Source organism: Camelus dromedarius, chromosome 10, assembly GCF_036321535.1.
Source record: "Camelus dromedarius isolate mCamDro1 chromosome 10, mCamDro1.pat, whole genome shotgun sequence".
NCBI lineage: Eukaryota > Metazoa > Chordata > Mammalia > Artiodactyla > Camelidae > Camelus > Camelus dromedarius.
Genome location: NC_087445.1, coordinates 11,786,450 through 11,809,444, shown reverse-complemented (window position 1 = coordinate 11,809,444; position 22,995 = coordinate 11,786,450). Strand labels below are relative to the sequence as shown.

Genomic DNA, 22,995 nt, shown 5'->3' with positions numbered 1-22,995 from the left:
CTCACTGCTCTTTGTTCCCTTTTTATAAAAAATAAAATATTTTTCTCTATTTAGTATAAATGAAATACGGTCCTTAGTGATGAATAATATATTGTTAATTTTGTGCTTTCCTCCGCATTGATGATATGAAAATTTTGCTATTAACCATGCTGTTGTTGTTGTTGTTGTTGTTGTTGTTGTTGTTATTATTATTATTATTATTATTATTATAACATTCAATAGATTATGGAAAGCCTAATGAAGATTAATAAGTAGAACTAATTTGTTACTGATGCACCATTATCCCAACTGTCAAGGCTGCAAGTTTGACTTCTCTTGCAAAAGCAAATGCTTTCAGAATATGGAATGATAAGTATCAAAAGATTATTGTCACTATTCAAAGCTTAAACTGCAGCCCGTAAAGTATTACCTGGGTTTTTATGATCGCTCCTTTGTTATCCTTCCTGTCTTCTTCATAGCCTTTCATTAGACCAGCACCAGAGGTGATCCACACGATTAAAATCTATGACACTTCATTTTCATAATAGAGACTCATTTCAATTCTTCAACCAAAAGACTTGGAATGAAAAGAAAAAAATCTCAATAAAAAGCCTGTCATCAAAGAAGAATGCTTTACACATCTGAGCTGACAGTCAAACCACAAACAAAAAATTTCTAAGAGGCTCATATTCTGACCACAGATTTATATGTTTTGAAATTCAATTATCTATTATGTAGAAATACTGTTTTCAGCTTTCTTCATGTCCTGAAGACCTTGGCTTCTACACTCTTTCATTTACAAATGAGATGAAATTATCTCTCATTGCCTCTTAAACGACTGGGACAAACATGAGAATGATTAATAATTTGTGCAAATCGGTTTTACTCAGCTACAGATCCTAAAGTCTTGAAGCCAGACTCAGATTCAGGTCTGCCTCTTTGCTGGCCAATGAAAACCAAGTTTCTGTGAGTATTATAAAGAGCATCCTCCTTAATTAAATTATGGACGATCTTGAACTGTCTAGATTTTATAACCAGTGCACAGAGTCATCCTTTGTGACTGCAAGCAAGGGAGAGATAGCCTGGCTCTCTCTGACCTCTCACATCCCACCGTCTGCAGCAATCCATGTACACAGACAGGCTTAACAGTTTTCTTGCCTGAGAAGGCAAACTTGGTGATGTTACCTTTGAGATGCTGAATAGTATCATGGTTACACATCAGTTCACGTGCCAGATTGCCTGGGGTAACAATGTTGATGTTACTGTGTGACTTTGGAAATTAATGTATATTCTCAAAGGATTAGTTCCCCACTGGAAAAATTAAAGTAGTTTTAACATCTAGTTATAGGATTTTTTCTGCAGAGTAAATAAGTTACTATAAAGTGCCTAGAAATATGCCTGGCTCATAGTAGGTGCATAATACAGGAGTGGTGGTTTAAAAATATGTACTCAAATTATTTGATAATCCCATGACCATTGGGTGGAACCTAATTCCCCAACCTTTGAGTGTGGCCAGACTCAGTGACCAGCTTCTAGTGAGTAAGGCTGTAGGAATAACAATTTCTATTTTCTTAGGCTAGGTCATGAGGCACTATAATTTTCATCTCATTCTTTTTTGGGTCACTTGCTATGGGAGAAGCCAGCTGCTGTGTTAAGAGGACAATCAGGCAACCCTGTAGCAGGACCAAATGGCTATGATGTAAAGCCTCCTGTCAGCATTCAATAAGGAACTGAAGCATCCTCCGAATATTCTGATTGGAGAAAGCCATGCATACTCCCAGCTAACATGTTTTTTAATACCTGCTTGATAGAAAATGTGAGACAATGAAAGTTTATTGTTTTAAGAAACTAAGTTTAGGGCATAATTGGTTATGTAGCAATAGAGAATTATAATTAATGTCTCAGATATTGTTGGTATTATTTTCCTGCTAACATTTCTCAACTAGGCGCAGAGAACTATTTTTCAGCACGTGGTTCATGCTGATCTACACAAAGAAAACCCAGATGGTTTAATTGGTGAATTCTATCAAATTTTAAAATAATTTAAAAATTCTTCACGAACTATTCAAAAAAAAAAAAAAAGTGGAAATACTTCCTAACTCTGTGTGAGGCCATTATTACTCTGATACCAAAACAAGATATCACAAGAGTAAAACAAAACAAAACAAAACTGCATACCAATATTCCTTATGAAAAGGCTAGAAATTAAAAAACAAAAAGAAACTAGAAAACTAAACCCAGTAAAATATAAAAAGGATTATACAACCTTACCAAGTAGGATTTATCTCAGGTATAAAAGATTGGTTTAACATTTCAAAATCATCAATGTAACATAACAAATTATATTAGAATTATAATAGAATATTCTGTTATAATCACATAAAGCACATAAAAACACATGATTGTCTCAAGGGATGAAAGAGAACTCTAGAGTAAAGTAACATATTTTCAAGATAAACATGCTGAAAAAATTAGGAACTTCCTCAAACTGATCATGAGCACCTACAAAAGCAAACAAACAAAACAGCCCACAGCTAATATGATGCTTAATGGTGAAATGCTTTTCTCATAAGACCAGGGAGACTAGGATGAAGGTTTTTTTGCCATCTCTATTCAATATTGTATTTTTGAGATGTGTCAGAAAATGTTTTGCCTAAATTTTCTTCTAGGAGGTTTACTGTATCTTGTCTTATGTTTAAGTCTTTTACATCTTAAAAATATCCTCCTAGAAGAGTCTACTCAAGCAACAGAAATAAAAGCAAGAATAAACAAATGGGACCTAATGAAACTTACAAGCTTCTGCACAGCAAAGGAAACCAGAAGTAAAACAAGAAGACAACCTACGGAATGGGAAAAAATTTTTGCAGATGAAACCGACAAAGGCTTGATCTCAAGAATATATAAGCAGCTCATACGACTTAATAAACAACCAAACAACCCAATTCAAAAATGGGCAAAAGACCTAAAGAAGCAATTCTCCAAGAAGACATACAAATGATCAATAAGCACATGAAAAAAATGCTCCATATCACTAATTATCAGAGTAATGCAAATCAAAACTACAATGAGGTATCACCTCACACCAGTCAGAATGGCCATCATTCAAAAGTCCACAAATGACAAATCCTGGAGAGGCTGTGGAGAAAAGGGAACCCTCCTACACTGCTGGTGGGAATGCAGTTTGGTGCAGCCACTGTGGAAAACAGTATGGAGATTCCTCAAAAGACTAGGAATAGACTTACCCTTTGACCCAGGAATCCCACTCCTGGGCATATATCCAGAAGGAACCCTACTTCAGGATGACACCTACACCCCAGTGTTCATAGCAGCACTATTTACAATAGCCAAGACATGGAAACAGCCTAAATGTCCATCAACAGATGACTGGGATAAATAAGAAGTGGTATATTTATACAATGGAATACTACTCAGCCATAAAAACCGACAACATAACGCCATTTGCAGCAACATGGATGCACCTGGAGAATGTCATTCTAAATGAAGTAAGCCAGAAAGAGAAAGAAAGATACCATATGAGATCACTCATATGTGGAATCTAAAGAAAAACAAAAAACAAAAACAACAACAACAACAAAAATAAATACAAAAGAGAAATAGACTCATAGACATAGAATACAAACTTGTGGTTACCAAGGGGGTGGAGGGTGGGAAGGGTTAGACGGGATTTCAAAATTGTAGAGTAGATAAACAAGATTATACTGTATAGCACAGGGAAATATACACAAGATCTTATGGTAGCTCACAGAGAAAAAAATGTCTCAATGAATATATATATATTCATGCATGACTGAAAAATTATGCCCTACACTGGAATTTGACACAACATTGTAAAATGATTATAAATCAATAAAAAATTTTAAAAAATATTGTATTGAAGGTTGTAAGGAAGGAATTAGACAAAAACAATAAATAAAAAGCATCCAGATAAGATTATAACTATCTGTTTCCATTAAGGATATCATCATGTATAGAGGTGACAAAAATAAAGGGGTCCACTAAAAACAAAGCCTACTAACTCTAATAAACACGTTCTACAAGGCTACAACATACAAGATCATTATTCAGAAATCAACGGTATTTATAATTGTATTTATAAACATTACATTTTTATAACATGAAAATCAAGGTAGAACAATGCAATTTAAAACAGCATCTAAAATAAAATAATCATAAATAAATTTAACAAAATGGTCAAAGTTTTTACTCTGAAAGCCACAGGACACTGTAGTAAAATATCAATGGACACCCAAATGAATTGTGAAACTTTCCACATTTATGGATGAGAGGATTTCATTTGTTAACGTGGTGATCCTCTCAAAATTGATCTACAGGACCCATGTGATCTTGATCAAAAACCCAATTCATTTTGCAGTAACTGACAAGCTGATCCTGAAACTGATCTAGAAATGTAGGTGAGCCAGAATAGCCAATAAATAAAAAATAAATAAATAAGAAAAAATTTGGATGACTCACATATTACTATTTCAAAATTTACTTAGATATAAAACTTAGTTACAATTTATAGTGATCAAGACCATGGGAACTCAGCAGAGAGACAGACATGTACAATTTAGAGTCCTAGCTGAACCACCATATGTTTATCAACTTATTTTCCATAAAGAGGGCAAGACAATTCCATGATGGAATGAATAGTCTTTTCAAAAACAGTACTTGAGGGGAATGGAAAAATGTGGTCAAATGGTACAAACTTTCAGTTATAAAGTAAGTACTAGAGATGTAATGTACAACGTGATTAATGTAATTAACACTGTTGTCTGTTATATATGAAAACTGTTCAGAGGGTACATCCTAAGCATTCTCATCCCAGGGAATTTTTTTTCTTTCATTTTGCAACTATATGAAATAATGGATGTTCACTAAACTTACTGTGGTCATCACTGCATGATTTACGTAAGCCAAACCATTATGCTGTATACCTTAAACTTGTACAGTGCTGTATGTCAATTACATCTCAATAAAACTCAGAAAAAATGGTGTTTGATAATTGGATATATGCATGAACAAGAATCAATTGGTCCCTGACCTCATAGCATACACAAAATTAAAATTACTCACTAAAATGTATTAAAGGCCTTAACGTAAGTGTTAAAACTGTAAAACTCTTAGAGGAAAACATGAGTTAATATTTGTGATCTTTCACTGGGAAATGTCTTAGATAGGACACCAAAAGCGCAAATGATAAAAGAAAATAAATAGATAAAATTTTACTTCATAAACATTGAGAACTTTTACACCTGAAAAGATATTATTAAGAAAGTGCAAATTCAACACAGGAGTAAGGTAAAATATTTACAAATATAATATCTGGGAAGAAATCTGTGTCTAGGATTTTAAAGAATATTTAGAACTCAACAGTACAAAAAATAACCTAATTTTTTAACTCTCAGACATAGTTCTTAAGACTGTAAAATGGTATAACCACTTTGGAAAATAGTTTGGCACTTCCTCTAAATGTTAAATGTAGAGTTTCTATATAACTCAGCAATAACACTCCTGGGTATCTACCCAAGAGAAATGAAAGAAAAAACACCTACACAAAACTTGTACATAAATGTTCATAGAATGCTATTCATAACAGATAAAACTGGAAACAACAGAAATGCCCACCAACTGATGGATGTATAAACAAAATGTGCATGTTCCTATAAAGAAATATTTGGCAACAAAAAGGAATGACATACTGATACAAACCACAGCATGGCTAAACCTTGAAGACTTAATGCCACATGAAAGTTGGTCACAAATGGCTACATATTATATAATTTGATTTGCATTAAATATCCAGAATGGGTAAATACATAGAAACAGAAAGTAGGTGAGTCATTATCTGGGGCTGGAGGAAAGGACAATTCGGGGTGACTGCTCATGGGCATGAGGTTTCTTTTTGGAGTGATGATGTGGTTCTGTAATTAAATAGCAGTGATAATTTTATAAATTTGTAAATATACTAAAAACTACTGAAAATGTTCCAATTTTATGGTAAGTGAATTACATCTTAATAAAGCTGTTACTTTAAGAAAAAAATGAAGGAACCCATTGTGTTATGCCCTCAAAGCTGTATACATGTATATATATATGTCTCACAGTTCCTGTGCTAAAATTGCCACTTAATTGTCTAATTGAAAGACAAACAGGTTGTATAAGTATTCATACAGTTGCACAGTGTGGATAAGGTGCATAGGGCACAACCAATGCCAGAGTGGGAGAGAGGCTGAAGAGGTGGTTTGTGGACTGGGTATTGAAGGATGGCTTGTCACTAGCAAAATGGCAAAAGGGAACAGTGATAACATGCAGCATAGAATGGGAGAGAGAAATGAACCAACTGGGAGAGAGGTAGAGAAAATTATAAAGGACACAGAATTTCATCTTGAGAATAAGAAAATGCAATGAAGAATTCGCATGGGACAGGGTAAACCAAACAGATGTTCATTAAGAAAAAAATCGCTTGAAATATGGTAACTGGTAAAAACAAAAGCAAAAAAGCAAACAACAACATAACTATAAGAACTAACATTAGGGATAGAAGAAGAGCTAAAACTGAGACCTACTGCTTTGAAATTCTGCCTTTACATGAATGCCTTCTTCCAAAGACTTATAGTTAGTGTTGACTTTTCTTAATGATGCTTTGTTGATTCTTCTCCTGCTTCCCTCAACTCCAAACAAAAATGCAGAATGAGTAATTCAAATGAAAGACATAAAATATATTTAGAAAATAATATTACTATCTAGTGCCTACTGAAAATATCTGAGAAAACCCTGGTTGTACACTTTACATTATGCCCCCTTTTTGGGCAAAAGATTTCTGTGTAAGTGAGTGTAACAATTCAACTCCATTAAACAATAATTGCTTCTCCGATTAAAATGACATTTTGTTAAACCTCCCTTTCTTTACCATAAATTTCTGTAGCACTATCTGATATCATTTCCACAGTTACAGAGGAAAGTTTAACCAGAGAATATAAATACAGTCAGTAGAGATGAAAATAAAGCATTACAACATCTGAATACGTCTGAAAGGATATTTATGTCTGCTCCTTAATAGTTACTTACTTCAAATTTTGTTCACTCATAATTTTCAGATAATGTGTTTCAGTTATTTTTACGGTGACATGTTATAATTTACAAAATTATTAAATTATATATTTAGAGAGGAAATGAATGAGGCTCTTTCAAGTTTCTTTAGGCTAATTGTAGAGTGTATTTCCTAAATGATTGCAATTGCCTGTTTATTCTACCGCTTGCTTATGATACCATCCTAATTGCCCCAAAGGGAATTCTTTCCGACAAAGATTGCTAACAAATATTTTTACAAATTTATTTTAAGAAATGTTTCATTACTTTAATGTATGTTTTATGTATTGAGCAAGCAAGCCTTTCCCTTGGTCTTTCAGTTTTATCTCTCTTCAGATTACTGCCAATGCAATTTTAATTAAATTTAGAAGTTAAACTACATATATAAAAGTAAATGTATTTAAAATATACAGGAATAAAACTTTCAAAAAGCAAATAATTTCTTAAGTACTATATATACACCAATATAACACATTTAAAATACTAAAATTCAGGGAATTCCAAATTGGGAATTTGAAATTTGCACCTCTTGGGGAGTGATGGAAATGTTAGCTATCTTGACAGTGGTGGCAGTTTCACTGGTGTATACACCTATCAAAATTCATCAGATTGTATGTCTGAAATACGTGTAGTTTACTGTATAGGAATCACACCTTAATAAAGGTGTTAAAAAAATTCAGGGAAATAACTTGGCATCCAGTGAAAATAGTTTCATCAAACATGAAGCTGAACAAAGGTCTTCTCAAGAAAACAAAGCTAAGAGAACTTGTGAGCAAATTAAACTACAAGAAATACTGAACTTCATTAGGTTGCGGAAAATTAATTCTGGGTTGGAGTCTAGAGTGCCAGAAGAAAGGAACACCTCAAGAAAGGGCAACGAAGTGAATAAATATAAAAGACGATTGAATGCATGAAGCAATCATCACAGTAATCAAATCATCAAAGTAATATCTTTGATTTGATCAAATCAAATCATCAAAGTAATATCTGAGACTTTTCTACCACATTCAGAAATAAAATACATAACAAGAGTTGGGAGAAAAGAACTAAATGTAAATGGATTTAAATTGTTGCACGTTTCTTGTATTATTTGGGATGAGATAAAAGTAGCAGTTTGAGATAAGTCAACAATAATTTAACAAATCTTGAAATAATGAGAGAAACTATTAAAGAGTAATAGAAAAATATGTTACCAAAAGGGTAAGAGAGATAACTCAAATAGAAACCAAAAACTACTTGACTAGTACAAAAGACTACAGAATGGAATCAAGGAATGAAGAGCAGATGTGACAAATAGAAAACAAATAGCAAGACGGTAGTCTTAAACCCAACAACATCAATAATAACATTAAATATGAATGGATTAAATGTTCCAATTAAAAGACAAACATAGGACATGGAGAAAGGGAGAGAGAAAAAATCTAATAATACCCTTTTTGTAAGAAACAACTTCAAAAAGATGGGTTGAAAGTAAAATAAGGTGAAAACAAAAATACCGTGCAAAAACTAACCCAAGGGAAGGTGGTGTGATAATGTTAACAGTGAATTAAGGAAATTTTAAGACAGGGCAAAAATATAACCAGTCCTTCAAAACACATTTTAAATTCAAATCCAAAAATGACAAAGGAAAGTACAATAATGATAAAATATAAACCAAAAAGGAAGTAGAGTGTCTCAAAGTCAGGTAAGGTAAGACAAGATGTGTTATGAATGATAAAGTGGAACATTTTACAATAATAAAATAGTCAATAGACTAATGTGACAATCCTAAATTTGGGATCACATAACATATAACTTTAAATTACATAAAGTAAAATTAACTAAAATAAAGAGAGAAAGACACAAAATAAAAATCATCATTAGAGATTTTCAATATGCTTCTTTTGATAGTAAAAAAAGTAAGAAAATAAAAGGTTTTAACAACATTGTTAAGCAAATTGTCTTATTTGATACATGCCACACACATAACTGTAAAATATACATTCTTTTCAAAAGGTCACATCACATTTAACAAAATAAAGTATATTCTGGGCCATAAAACAAATTTAAATAAATTTTTGTTAGGAAAAATAAAGTATATATTCTCTAACCATTACAGAAATAAATTAACACTCAATAATGATTTATTAACAAATGATAAGTATTTGTTAATAAAATAACAAACTACTAAATAATCTATAGGACAAAGTAAAGTTACAATGAATATTAGAAAACATGTTAAGATGAAAATAATGAAATTATGGTGTAACAAAATTTGTGGGATATAGATAAAGTAATTCTGGGGGATAAATTTAATACTTTAAAATGCACATATCAGACAAAAAGAGTTTAAATACCATGACTCAAGCTCCCAACACAAGAACCAAGAAAAATTGTTCATATGACCTACAATGGCAAGGTAACTACAACCACCACAGGAGTGATGCTACCCATCCATGATGTAGGTCAATGGAACAGATTTTAAATTCTGGAGTAGCTCCATGTGTTTATAGACACTTGATTTATGATAAAGTTGCCACCAAAATTTATTATGAAAAAGTTTTCATCTTTTTCTATGAATCATGTTGGAGCAATTAGATATCCATATGGGAAAAAGAATGAACCCTAATCCTACTTTATACCATACAGGTAAGTTAACTTGAGGTTGATTATAGATTTTATCAGGTTAACCAGATTCATATTAAAACAAAATCAACATTCTAGGGTTAAAAAATAAAACTTTGAGGGGAAAGTCTTCATGACCTTGGAGTAGCAATTTTTAAAATATTAATAATCATGAATACTAATCATAAAGGAATGTAATTCATATAGCAACTTTATTAACATAAAGAACTTCTGCTCACCAAAAGAAATTAAAATAAGTGATTTGCAGAAAGGTAGAAGATATTCTGTGTACATGCATCTGAAAATGATTTGTATCCAGAATATATGAAGGATGATGTGAATCAATAAAAAAAGCCAAAGAATAAAAATTTTTAAATGGGGCACAGTTTTATAGAAGCATTTTACTAATGAGTTTACTAATAAGTGTATTTAAATGATCGATAAGCATATGAAAAATATTCAACTTCAATAATCATCAGGGAAGCGAAGATTAAAACTACAATGAGATTACAGAACACACCCATCAGAAAGGCGAAGATTCAGAAAAGACTGACAATATGACGTACTGATCAGAAAGTAGTACTAGATCCCTCATACACTGTTGAAGAGATTATTAATTAGACCAATTTTGAAAAAAATGCTTAGCAATATCTAGTAAAACTAAATGTACATATTTCCTAAGCCCATACCACTCCCATGAACAATTCATTCAAATTCCAACAAAAGATATTTGCACAAATATTTATAGCAAATATAGTCATATAGGAAAAAAAAACCTAGAAAGAACACAGATGTACCAAGAAAAGGACAGACAATTTATAATATTATTTATAATGACATTCTACTATAAAACCAAAAAATAAAAGGTCAGTCTCTCAATACATGTTATACTATAGATGAATTCACAACGTATCATGTTGCACAAGAGGAAAACAGAAAAGATTACATAGACTATTCACAATTTTATTTGAATTTCAACTACAGCAAAACCAATATATGATGATAAAAGGTTGGCAATTATAGTCGTTACTTCTGCAGTTTACTGATAGTATAAAGGAAACTCCTGGGGTGGTAAAATTATCATATTTTATTTTTAATCAAAAATAAAAAATAATGTATAACAAAACATATTACTTAAGTATGGATCAACACTGAAAATTCTATTAACATTAAAATATAAAAGCGATCAAACATACAATTTTATAAATTAGTGGAAACATTTTCTTATACTAGGAAAAATAAATTACATGTTTCCAATGTCAACAATAACTCTAAGTTAACTGGAAAAATTTTTTTAATACATCTATAGATTTTCTGGGAAAAAAGGATAAAACATTATTAAAAACAAAACAAAATATAAAGAACGCTAATAAATAAGTAAATGTTACATATCTGTTGGTGGTCAATACAACTTCAGTTCAAATCTAGGCAGGGTTTTCTGTGAAACCTAAAAGGGATGGGGGGATTCTTAACCAGATATCAAGATTTATAATAAAATTTTAGAAATGAACACTGTGCAATATTTTACTTAGACTAATAGACAAATGAGCTCAAAAGAAACACACATAGATGCTATAGTATGTAATAATTTGATATACGATAAAATCTGTGTCAGTAAACAGGTAGTAAATGATCCACTATTATATACCAAAATGGGAAAAGCAAACATTACATTTGAGACATTACAAGGAAATAATCTAACGATGTTAAATTTATTAACTTCTTAAAAGATAATAGAGACACAAATATAAACAAAAAATAATGCCACAATGCAAATGAATAAGAAGGATTGAGTATCCAAAATATACACTGAGCAATCAGCCCAAAACATGAATACTTATTACAAAAAAGAAAGCCAAGTAGTCAATAAATATAAGAAAATCTTCTCTTTTTTCATAGTCCTATGTGGGAACAACTTGAAAGAACAGTGAAATAATATTCCACACATAAGATCAACAAATGATACGCTTGGAATATACAATGTTGATAAAGATGTGAAAAAAAAGAAATGTTTTATTCACTTAGATAATGATTTTGATAATTAGTAAATTTGGAAATGATCTGTTTCAAGTAGAAGAAACCCTGGGAACTTAACCCTTGGAAGTGCCATTTGTGTTGGTCCTGGATATTAGACATTGAAGAGTCAGGGGAATAACAGGAGAGAGTTTTACAAAGAGATTTAAAAAAAAATAAAAGGCCACAGAAACACTGTAGGAATGATTGCTCCTCTACCAGATATGCTGAGCATTGACCTCATCTACTATGTGGAACCTTTCAAGTGGACACAAGAATATATATCAAAATTATTTTTATAGCCCTGGTTATATGACTTCCACTCAATACAAAACAGAGGTACAACAGTGGTATCTAAGGTCACTTCTAGCGACAGCAGGTGGTATCCAAATCTCATGACCATCCAATACTGCTTTGAATAGAGATGTCTGGCTTTTATTTCTTAATATATTAGATTCCAACAAGCTATTTTATTTTAATATAGGACTATAATGCAAACAAACAACTTTGATAACCACCTATTCATATTTATATAATGCCAAAAAGAAGACACTAGGCTCAAGGTCTCCAAGTCAGGTAACTGAATGGCTGGAATTAGAGATATGATCTCTGGATTTTCAGCCCTGTGTTCACTACAGAAAAAGATCCACAGAAAAATCAGTGAGCACTACTGAGTGAAATGAGCCAATGCATCCTATTTTGTGCATCTCTGTGCTGTATATATTTGATCAGAAATTGTAGGTATAGGTAGAAGGTGTTGCAGAAAAAGCATCATGGGCACACAGACCTGGTAAAGGCTTGCAGACTGATCCTGTCTATTAGGTGGGACTAACAATTTCAGTTAATATATAAAGTTTGCAAAACATTAAGCTGAAATGAAGCTGAACAAAATATTTTCTAGTATTTTTACTTCACAGATTTCAACTTGCAACTTTCACACTGCTACCGGGTTACAGCGAATTTTCTCTCCTCATTCTCCCCACCATACTCTGGCCAGAGTGCTGTACTGTAGTTTTCAAACATGTCCTTCTGTTTGAGGCTTCCTTTCTTCCACAAGCTATATGCTGCCTGTGATTTTTTCATTTGTTTGACTTCCCTATAAAGCTACCTCCTATCCATTCTTCAAGATAAAACTTAAGTCACTTATTCTACATAGTTTGCATGTCCTAATCAGAGGCATTACGTGAGAAAAACAAACAAAAAGGCATCCAAATTGTAAAGGAAGAAATAAAACTGTCACTATCTATGGACGACTTGATTTTATATAGAAGAAATTCAAAAGACTGCACAAAAACTGTTAGTATCAATAAATAAATTCAGTAAAGTTGCAGGGTACAAAATCAATATACAAAATATATTGCATTTTTATACACTAACAACAAACTATCAAAAAATAAATTAAGAAAAAATTCCGTTTAAAAATGCATCAAAAATAATAAAATACTTAGGATTAATTTAACCGAAAAGAATGAAAACTCTAAGACAGTGATGAAAAAATTGAAGACACAAATAAATGTAAAGATATCCCATGCTCATGGAGTGAAAGAATTAGTATTGTTAAAAGTTATTTTACCCAAAGCAATATACAGATTCAGGTCAATCACTATCAAATTTAAAACGATATTTTTCACAGAAACTGAACAAATGATCCTAAAATTTGTATGGGATCACAAAGGACCCCCAATAGCCAAAGCAATCTTGAGACAGAAGAACAATGCTGGAGGCATCGTGTTCCTTGATTTCAAACTGTATTACCAAGCTATAGTAATCAAAATAGTATGATATTTGTGTAAAAACAGATGCATGAAACAATGAAACAGAATAGAGAGCCCTAAAATAAACCCACTCATATATGACCAAATGAATCACAAGGAGGCAAGAATATACAATGAGGAAAATACAGAGTCTCCAATATATTTTGTTGAGAAACCTGGACAGCTTCATGCAAAGACAATGAAATTAGACTACTACCTTACATGATGCACAAAAATTAACTCAAAATGGATTAAATGTTTGAATGTACGACCTGAAACCATAAAACTCCTAGAAGAACATATACACAGTAAGATCCTGGATAAAGGTCTTTGTGATTTTTTGGATCTGACGCCAAAGGCAAGGGAAACAAAGGAGAAAACAAAAAAGTAGGACATCAAACTGAAAAGCTTCTGCACAGGGAAGAAAAGCATCAACAAAGTGAAAAGGCTACCTACAGGATGGATAATATATTTGCAAATCATGTATCCATTAGGAGGTTAACATCCAAATATATGAAGAACTTATACAACATAATAATTTTTTTTTGATTTTAAAAATGGGCAGAAGATTGAATAGACATGTTTCCAAAGAAGATGTATAGATGGCCAAGCGGCACATAAAAAATGACCCACGTCACTCATGATCAGAAAAATGCAAATCAAACCACCATGAGATACAATCTGACATCTGCTAGAAAGGCTATTATCAAAAAGAAATTAAATAATAGGTGTTGACAAGGATATGGAGAAAAGTAAACACTTGCTCATTGTTTGTCAGTACGTAAATTGTTGCAGCCACTACGGAAAGCAGTGTGGAGGTTCCTCAAAAAATTAAAAAGAGAACTACCATTTGACCAAGCATTTTCACTTTTGGATATTCAACCCAAAATACTAAAACACTAACCCCAAAAGATACATGTACCCCATGTTCATTGCAGCATTACTTACAGTAGCCAAGATATGAAAATAATCTAAGTGCCCACTGACAGATGAATGGATAAAGAGGATTTGATACACACACAGACACACAGAAATACTACTCAGCCATATATAACAATGAAATCTTGCCATTTGCAATAATATGGATGGATTCTGAGGGTATTATATGCTAAATGAAATAAATCAGACAGAAAATACAAATAATGTAAGATCTCACTTATACATGGAATCTAAGAAAACAAAACAAATGAACAAGCAAAACAAACAAATAAAACAACTAATGGATGCAGAAAACAAGTGGGTGGTTGACAGAAGACAGTGGGCTGAGGAGGGGGTGAAGTGATGAAGGGGGTCAAGAGATACAAACTTCCATTTATAAAATAAGTAAGGATGTAATGGAAAAAAAGAAAAAAAAAAGAAATGAAAGATACAGCTAATGTTTTCTTCCTAGAAAATTTCACCTTATCTTAGTTAGACATTCAACTATTTTGCTAACACTATGTGTGTTACCTTTTCATGATATTTCATGTCACCCAGGATGTACCACATCAGACTATTAATATCACACAAGTAAATTATATACATATATATTTGAAATTAATATATGTGAGTTATATCTATAAATTGAGTGTGTGTGTGTGTGTGTGTGTGTGTATAGATATACATATAATGAAGACATAGTAAATCAAAATACAGGGAGATGAGCCTGGAAATTCATCTCCCCCAGCTCAAATGAATCACTGACCACATTGTACTTATCTCTGGATGATATATGATTAACAACAGAATATTCAGTACAGATTAAGAAAAGAATTACAGATGTTTTTATTATAAAAATGCTAAGACGTGGTGGGGTCTATAATAGTGTCATGGACACTCTCTACCTTTAGTGTTTCTTCACTCCAGACCCTTGGTGACGTTAACTACTGGATTAAACACATTTGGCAGAGAGCAGTCATAGAACCACTTCAACCCAACAAGGTAACTTTTTCTTCTTTCCCTTGGAATCAGCGTATTTCTCTTTGACCATCATTTCCAAAGATGACTTACTTAAAAACATTACTGTCTAAACACGTCTTGTCTTGAGACTTTCTGTAGGCTGGGTAAATTCAATTCTCTTCCTAAATTCAATTATTCATATTTCTCTCCCAAACACTTTGAGAAAAGACCTCGTGTGTATTTTTATTCATCTTTCTAAACTCCACTGTAGTTAAGGTTGGCTCTTAAGCTATGTTTGATAGGACGGTCAGGTCACCGCATATTCAGGTATATATAATTATCTTTTATGGGTGACTGGTCACAAATTCAATAAAATTTAAATGAGTGCTTTGCTTAGTTCCCCACAGAGAATGATCACTCCCTACCAGTTGCCCAGAAGAAGTACATCCAGCTGGTCATGCACTGCTGCACAGACTCTTTTTTTTTTCATGGAAATCAGTAATTCACTCTGTGGGACCTTGAATTTGAGTTTGCATTTATTTTGACAATAATTGTTTGGGTAGTAGAATTATGCAAAGAGGTAAATAGTTTGATTCAATCAACACCTAGATTGCAGGTCTCGTTGTTTATGGATTTTCAAGTCCTTTTTTCCACTTGTCAAAAGAAAAATATAAAAAGGTGATAATTATTCTGATCATGCTCCCAGGACAGATTCACTCTTGTGTCAATGATTTACAAAAATCAAATACATTTGAGAAATGTAACTGCCTTTTCCTCCTTTTATAATTTTTCATGTTTCATATGTGGCAAACTAAGTGGATTATAACATTTCAAAATGACACGCAATTTGATACCCTTTTATAAAACACACATGATTAAGACAGTATCTTCTAAAAGATAAATAAAAATCATTATGCCTTGCATTCTTGGAGCATCAGATAACTGGGAAAGTGACTTGGAAACCATATGTGACTTCTAAAAGTACAGATTTAACTGGGTGTATAGGATTTGAGTGCAGAGACATGTGAGGAATGTTAAATGTTTAATTTCCCAAGGTTACATAGGAACTTTCTGTAAGTCATAGTCTCTTCTAACCCACGTAACAAAGTTAGCTTGGTCAACCCTGAGCATATTTCAAGGGAATTCCAGGAAGGAGAGCAGAGATCGAAGTCTAGGAAACATTTTTTTTTCCCCAAAATGAACATTTTTCTAACGGTCAAAGATTTCTTTTTTTAAGATGGGTAAAGTATTCATTGTTTTGCTGCACGATGTCTAAGACAATTTCATGTGCTAATGTGTATTGGAAGTAATCTAATATGAAGAAAGGTATAAAACGGCAGAATTTTCTCAACTTATTTGACTTTGGCATCCCATTTTCAAGAAACACTTCATTTGACCAGCGTTCTATGAAACACATTTTGGGGTAAATGTATTTAATGGCATTCGTAGATCTATGACCAAGCATACCTAAAGATGTGCAAGGAGTTAAAGCAGCAATTTCATAATCTACAATGAAAAGCACACCCAGTGCCATAGTGGGCATGGTTAGAAAGTCAACGACAAGACTGGATAGGATAGCGAGGAAAAGCAAAAGAGTTAAAGACGCAAGCTTGATGAAAAATAAAGTGGAACAAAAGAATGATGTAATCCAAAATCTACGTTAAAGGCAGGATGAACAGCGCCATGAAAGCAGACAGACCTAGATTCAAATCTAGACTATAAATAGTTTACCTTGACAAGTAAAATAAACTCTGACTTCTATTTTCTTGTGGCTCAATAAGACTACTATGTCACAGAGATTTTAAAAAGGAGCATCTAAGCCACAGTTTAGGACGTGGCCATTGGCCAATAGAAAGCTGTTGTAAGTATTGCTTAATGTGCAAGAGTAAGAGGCAACGATCGTAAAATGATTATAAATCAATAAAAAATGTTAAAAAAATAAAATAAAAATAAAAAAGAGGCAACAATCGTTTTCTGACTTCTTAAGAACATACATTCTCAAAATTGTAACTGCATACCCAGCATTGTTTCATACTTTTGCAAGCATGTGTTCGTAACAGAAAGAGTACTGTTGGAGAAACCGCGAGTGGTCTGTAGAATCCACCCCTATCACTGGCAAGGAGTCTGGCAGTGGAGCAGAACATCACGAGAAGAGGAGATTGAGAGCAAACGGTGGAAGACAGGTGAGAAACTCACCAAGTTCTGTGTGAACACGGCATTCGTTTCTAGCCATTCACATCGGTATCTATGTAACAGGAGGGGAAGACGGCGGCAAGGCACAGGGAGAGTTAAATGTGAGAGGTTTGTTAAAGCTAAGAGATTTCAATTTTGCCTGCTATCACAACTGCCCCTAATAACAAAATTGTCACTTCGTTAGCGATGGTCTTAAAGTAGAACTGGATAAACAAACTTTCTATGATTGCAATATATGGCATGGAAACTTCAAAGAAAGAAAATAATCTAAGTGATGGTATCATTTGAACACAAATTAAAACTCTCAAGAATGTTAATTTTATCTGGGTGATTAATGTCTCAGGACAGTCACTCCTGTAGATCTGCTATGTCCTCTCAACGGCTGTAAGGTTGTTTCCTGAGATGATTTGCCATCTTTAACTCTACCTTTCTTTTACTGTTCCTTATAGAGGTTTGAATTTAATAGGCAGAGTTGGGCATATGCAGAATTCAAAACTCTTTTTTAATTAGAGGTAATTAACATACATCCAAGAGATTATTCATTTTGCTTAAAGCTTCATTTTCCTTTGTGAAGTTCCTGAGCTTCAAGGGAGACTGTTACCCCATTAGTCTCCATTCTTTAAATGCATAAAGATGTCAATAAAACATGGTCAAAAGTCAATGCACTGCTTAAAACCCTTCATGACTTCCTATAAGATAAAAGGTAAAATCCTCCTCATGGTCGACAAGTGTGTGCCAAGCCAGCCCCCAACACATTTTCTTCCCCTCTTCCCTTCTTGATGGCACTGAAGCGACACTACCTTTTTTGTTGAGGTCCATTTTCTTAAAACTAATTTCCCTGAAGCCTGTAACACAACAGCTCCCACTAAATTATTCTTAATACCCTGTATTTAGCTTTCATAACATGTATCACAGGGCATAATTGTTGTTGAGATTCTTAGAATGCTTGCTGCATATTGATAAAATCTAAGCCTGATCATGGTCGACAGTAACACGAATTAGTCAATAACATAGTTTAAAATGAATAAATATGCCCTAATAAAGTTATATTACCTGTCAAACCTATTATGCCTTTAAAAGCTATAGAAATTTTGCATTGAAAATAGGTAATAAAAATAAAGACAAAGATATTTAACTTGTCATTTTACATAAACCATTATTTGAGCCTAACTCTTCAGTTTCATATTTCTTGGTCTTTTTGCCTCCTTCTGCTTGAGGTTCTGATTCCATTAAAACTGAGAGAAAATTCAAGACTTATCCAATTTCATTTTGACATCAAGAAATGAAAAGAGACCATCACAGAGGGCTTCTTAAAAGTACCAAGGACCTGACCTTTGTGTTATAAACAAGCATTTCACTTTCATCTCAAGGTCTCCCAGGCTTGGCAGAAATTTTCTCTACCTGTCACTTATCTTTCTCTCTCCTAAGTAAATTAAGTTATTGCCATGACTGCTGAGGACTGCCATCCTCTTCTTTATAAGCATATATCAGATCAAGGTTTTTAAAAACTTGTTCAGTTTGACCTTCCAGGCAGATGACACATCTGAAGGTTTCCTTATGGAGAGGGGCACAGGGCTCTCCTCACTCATGGGTTCATATGAAAGACTGACACTGGTTCTCTTGCTCTATGTAAAAGTGTATTTCATTCATCAATTTTTCAATTTTATGGAATATTTTAAAGAGTGTGAAGATAGGTAAACTTACATATTATCACATCAAAATATTATTACTGTCTGTTATTTGATCATCTATAATGAATTTTGAAGTTTCATTCAACACCATAGAAATATTTCTGAACATCAAACAATTAAGCTCATAGGAAAGTGAAATCTAAGAAAATCTTTTTGCATTTATGTCTTTCTTCAAATGCACGCACACATGAACACACATGCAAACACAAGAACCAAGTGAGTTGTACAGATACACATAATCTCATATATATTCTACGTTAATGTGTATGTAAGAAATAACAAAATATGTAATGCATATATAACTATACATACTTCTCAGTAATCGAATTCATATGTATATATGTACCTATGTTCAATATATAGTCATATATATGCACACTATCAAATTTCTGTCCAAGGTATTCAGTAGTATACCAAAGAAATAATGTCAATTGCTTGTCTGAGAGTAGATATGATGGAAATATTAGGAAAAAGGAGGGTGGGAGGTCAGCACACATCTGAGAAGCAAAGGGGCCACCGGTGACAGAGAAGGTAATTAAAAGCATATTCTGGAACACAAAAGATGTGTTTCCTGCCTTCATATTTCTGCTTCAGGCTACGTGATTCTGTAGATGCCATGAGGACCTGCTAACTACATCAAAATGAATCCACTGATCTCCAAATTTGGGTCTAAACATTAGAAGCTCCAATGCATTTTCAACTGGTGATTTTATTATTTTATTTATCACTGATTCATCTTTTTTGTTTCTTTCCTATTGCTAAACTATCTCAAAAGCATAAGATGGCCCCCTCTTTGTGATTAATAAAAAAAGGGAAAAAATCACAAGGAATCCAAGAGCTGAAGGAGACAATATCCTTTCAACATAACCACTCATCTAGAGTTTCTAGCTCAACATTTTATCTGCAGAGTCTGACCTTCATCCTTCAGGGATGAAATCTTCAAAGAAGAAACTGTTTAGGGTTTCACAAAACTGTCTATACACTATTGGTCACCAAGAAATCCCCTAATTGCTAAAGCAACCTTTTCTCTGGATGATTCAGTCACTCAGTCAATGAACATCTGCTTAACGGTGTGCAAAACATTACTGTAGACAGTCTTGGGGATAAAAAGGTGAATAAGCTTCAAGCCCTTTCCTTATGCATCAAAACAGAATTTTTGTTGCAAAGCGGGTTAACGTAATTCTCAGTCTCCAAATACTTAGGTACGTGACTTGACATTTCTTGATTTGTCAAGAGGTATCAAATACCTTAAAAAATAATGTATTTTTTAAAACTATAGTCTTACCTCTATGAATTTTTCTTGAGGGAAAAAATCAGGAGGACTATGTGCAGATTTAACTATAAAAATATTCATGGAAGCATCATAAATATCCCAGCTGACCGGCAATATATAATGGTTAATAACCTCTAACACTTTTTTCCCTTTGCCAGAAAATGCACATTATTTTAGTCTGTGTAATAATGCTTATCATTCCCTCTTCAGAGGCACATAACATGCTAGGGACCTTTCCCAGGATCACATAGCTGACAGATACAAGGGAAGGATTATGCCCCAGAATCTGTGGTTAGTCAGTAAGCTATCAGTCTGGTTCCACATAAGGCTTTCCTTCTGAACCAGAGCTCAGCCTCAGCTTAAAGGCCACCTCCGCAGTAAGGGAGCCTTTCCTGAGAGCTGTGTCTAACTCTCCTCTTGAACTTTGCCCTTGTTCTTTATCACAATAATGGACTTATTTCCTTCATTGCATTTACCTGAGTATTTTTTCTTTCTTAAATGAGTTTCAACAGCTTTATTGACATATACCAGAAACTTCACCCATTGTAAGGGTACAATTCAGTGTTTTTTTAAGTCAAGTTGTAGAGTTGGACAGCCATAACCATCAATTAATTTGAAAACATGTTATTAACCCCATAAATTTCCATTGAGCCCATTTGCAAGCAATCCCAGCTTACATCCCTGGCCCCAGGAAAGCAACTTTCTACTTCTGTAACTTTTTTTTTCCTGAAGAGTTTATGTAAACGTCTCAGTTTTTCTTTTTGGTTTGGTTTTGGGTTTTTCTGTTTTGTTTTGTTTTGCTTTGTTTTTGTTTGTTTTTTTCTTGCATTTAGCTTCTAAACTTATGTTATAGCTTCTAGCAGTGGTCTGTTTCTTTTTATTGCTGAATAGTCTTTCAAAATATGGCTACACCACATTGTATCTATTCAGTATTTTGGGGCTGTAATGAATAATATTATGAATACTGGCATACAAGTCTTTGTATAGATATATTTTTTCAGTTCTCCTCTGCAGCTTTCTAGGAGTGGGATGGTTAGTTTGTATGATAAGCTTATTTTCGACTAAGAAAATGCCAAGATGTTTTGCAAAGTGTCTGGGCCATTTTACAGTTGCACCAGCATGGAGGTTTCCTTTTCTCTACAGTTTTGCCCACTCTTGGTAGTTCAGATTATAGCCACTTGATTGGGTATGCACTGCTATCTCATTTTGGTTTTATTTTCATTAACTTGATAGCAAATAAATAATATTTTAAATTTATAGTATAGTCAGCCTTCCACAAGAGAATAAAAGCTTTTTTGAAAGCAGGGTCCATGCCTGTGTTATTCTACGGGGTGGTTGTAAGAGAAGGAACTAAATAGTCATTCAGGGATGAAATGCATCCATATAATATGAAGGAATTAAAATGATTCACATAATGTTTATTTCCCTTAATACTGTCCCTTACACTCAGTGAATTAGAAGTAGATCATAAAAATATGCACAGGCTGATTATATAATTTGCAAAATATATGTCTAAATTAAAATGTTAATGATCTCTGGATGGTGTACCTAGTTGTCAGCGTGTCCTGACATTACATTTGTTATATGTCATTTATAAAGTAAAAGGCTTAGAAATCAATTTCTAACACTTACTCAGTTCAGAGATATCCATGAACCTCTATTGACAGGGAGTTCATCATCTGATACTTACCCACATCACAAATTCCTCACAGGGTACTAAAGTTTGACTCCTTGCCAATTCTTCTGTCTCTATCTAACCTCCAGAAATACAGGATTCTGCGTTTACACAAAGAGGCTTTCTGACTTTAGTCTCCATATTCCAAGTCCATCATTACCAGATTCTTCAGTTAGGTTTCACCTGACACAACTCCCAGAGAGCTCACCATCCCATTTTGCCACTCAAAATTCATATTATAAAAGAAAACTGTGACATATAATCACCATTTTCAGAAAACAATTCTCAGAAAAGTGCATTAGGGTTGATAATAAAGAATAACTCCCATTTTGGAAGTGCACTATATGCAGTTCATGGCACCATGGGTTTCAGGTACATATGGATACATTTTGTAACAGTTGCTTGTATCTATCATCATTCCCAAGTTACAAATGAAAACACTGAGGTCTGGAGAAGCAAGACAATCACACAAGATCTAATAATTAGTAAGCAAAAACATTTGAATTTGAATTCTTATTCAAGTGTGTTTGATTCCAAAGCTTTTGTTTCCTCTTGACCTGGACACTGGGCCATGGCTCTGCCCTTCTGAATCTTTATGATTTCAAGATAGACCTCAGTTGGGCTGAGGTAAGAGAGCAGCTTATAGGTTAGATATTTTGTTGGATGATAAGATTCCCATTCTCATCCCTGTCTCCAAAATCTGCAAAGATAAAACATGTTACTAAGAAAACACATTATAGAGGAAGTTGGTTAACTCTAACAAAGTTGGCATAACTCTAACAAATTTTATCCTTTCTCAATCTATAGCTGGTTACTCTGGCA

General features: G+C 33.3%; 1 long non-coding RNA gene across 1 annotated transcript in view; it reads right to left on the bottom strand.

Annotated features, from left to right (window-relative positions):
- The window catches only part of LOC135322336 (uncharacterized), a 65,794-nt gene extending 45,246 nt beyond the window's left edge, over positions 1-20,548 (bottom strand). The window contains exon 1 of the long non-coding RNA XR_010382860.1: positions 20,511-20,548. This is a non-coding gene — a long non-coding RNA (uncharacterized LOC135322336). The remainder of the gene's footprint in view (positions 1-20,510) is intronic.
- Between the last annotated feature and the right edge of the window lie 2,447 nt (positions 20,549-22,995).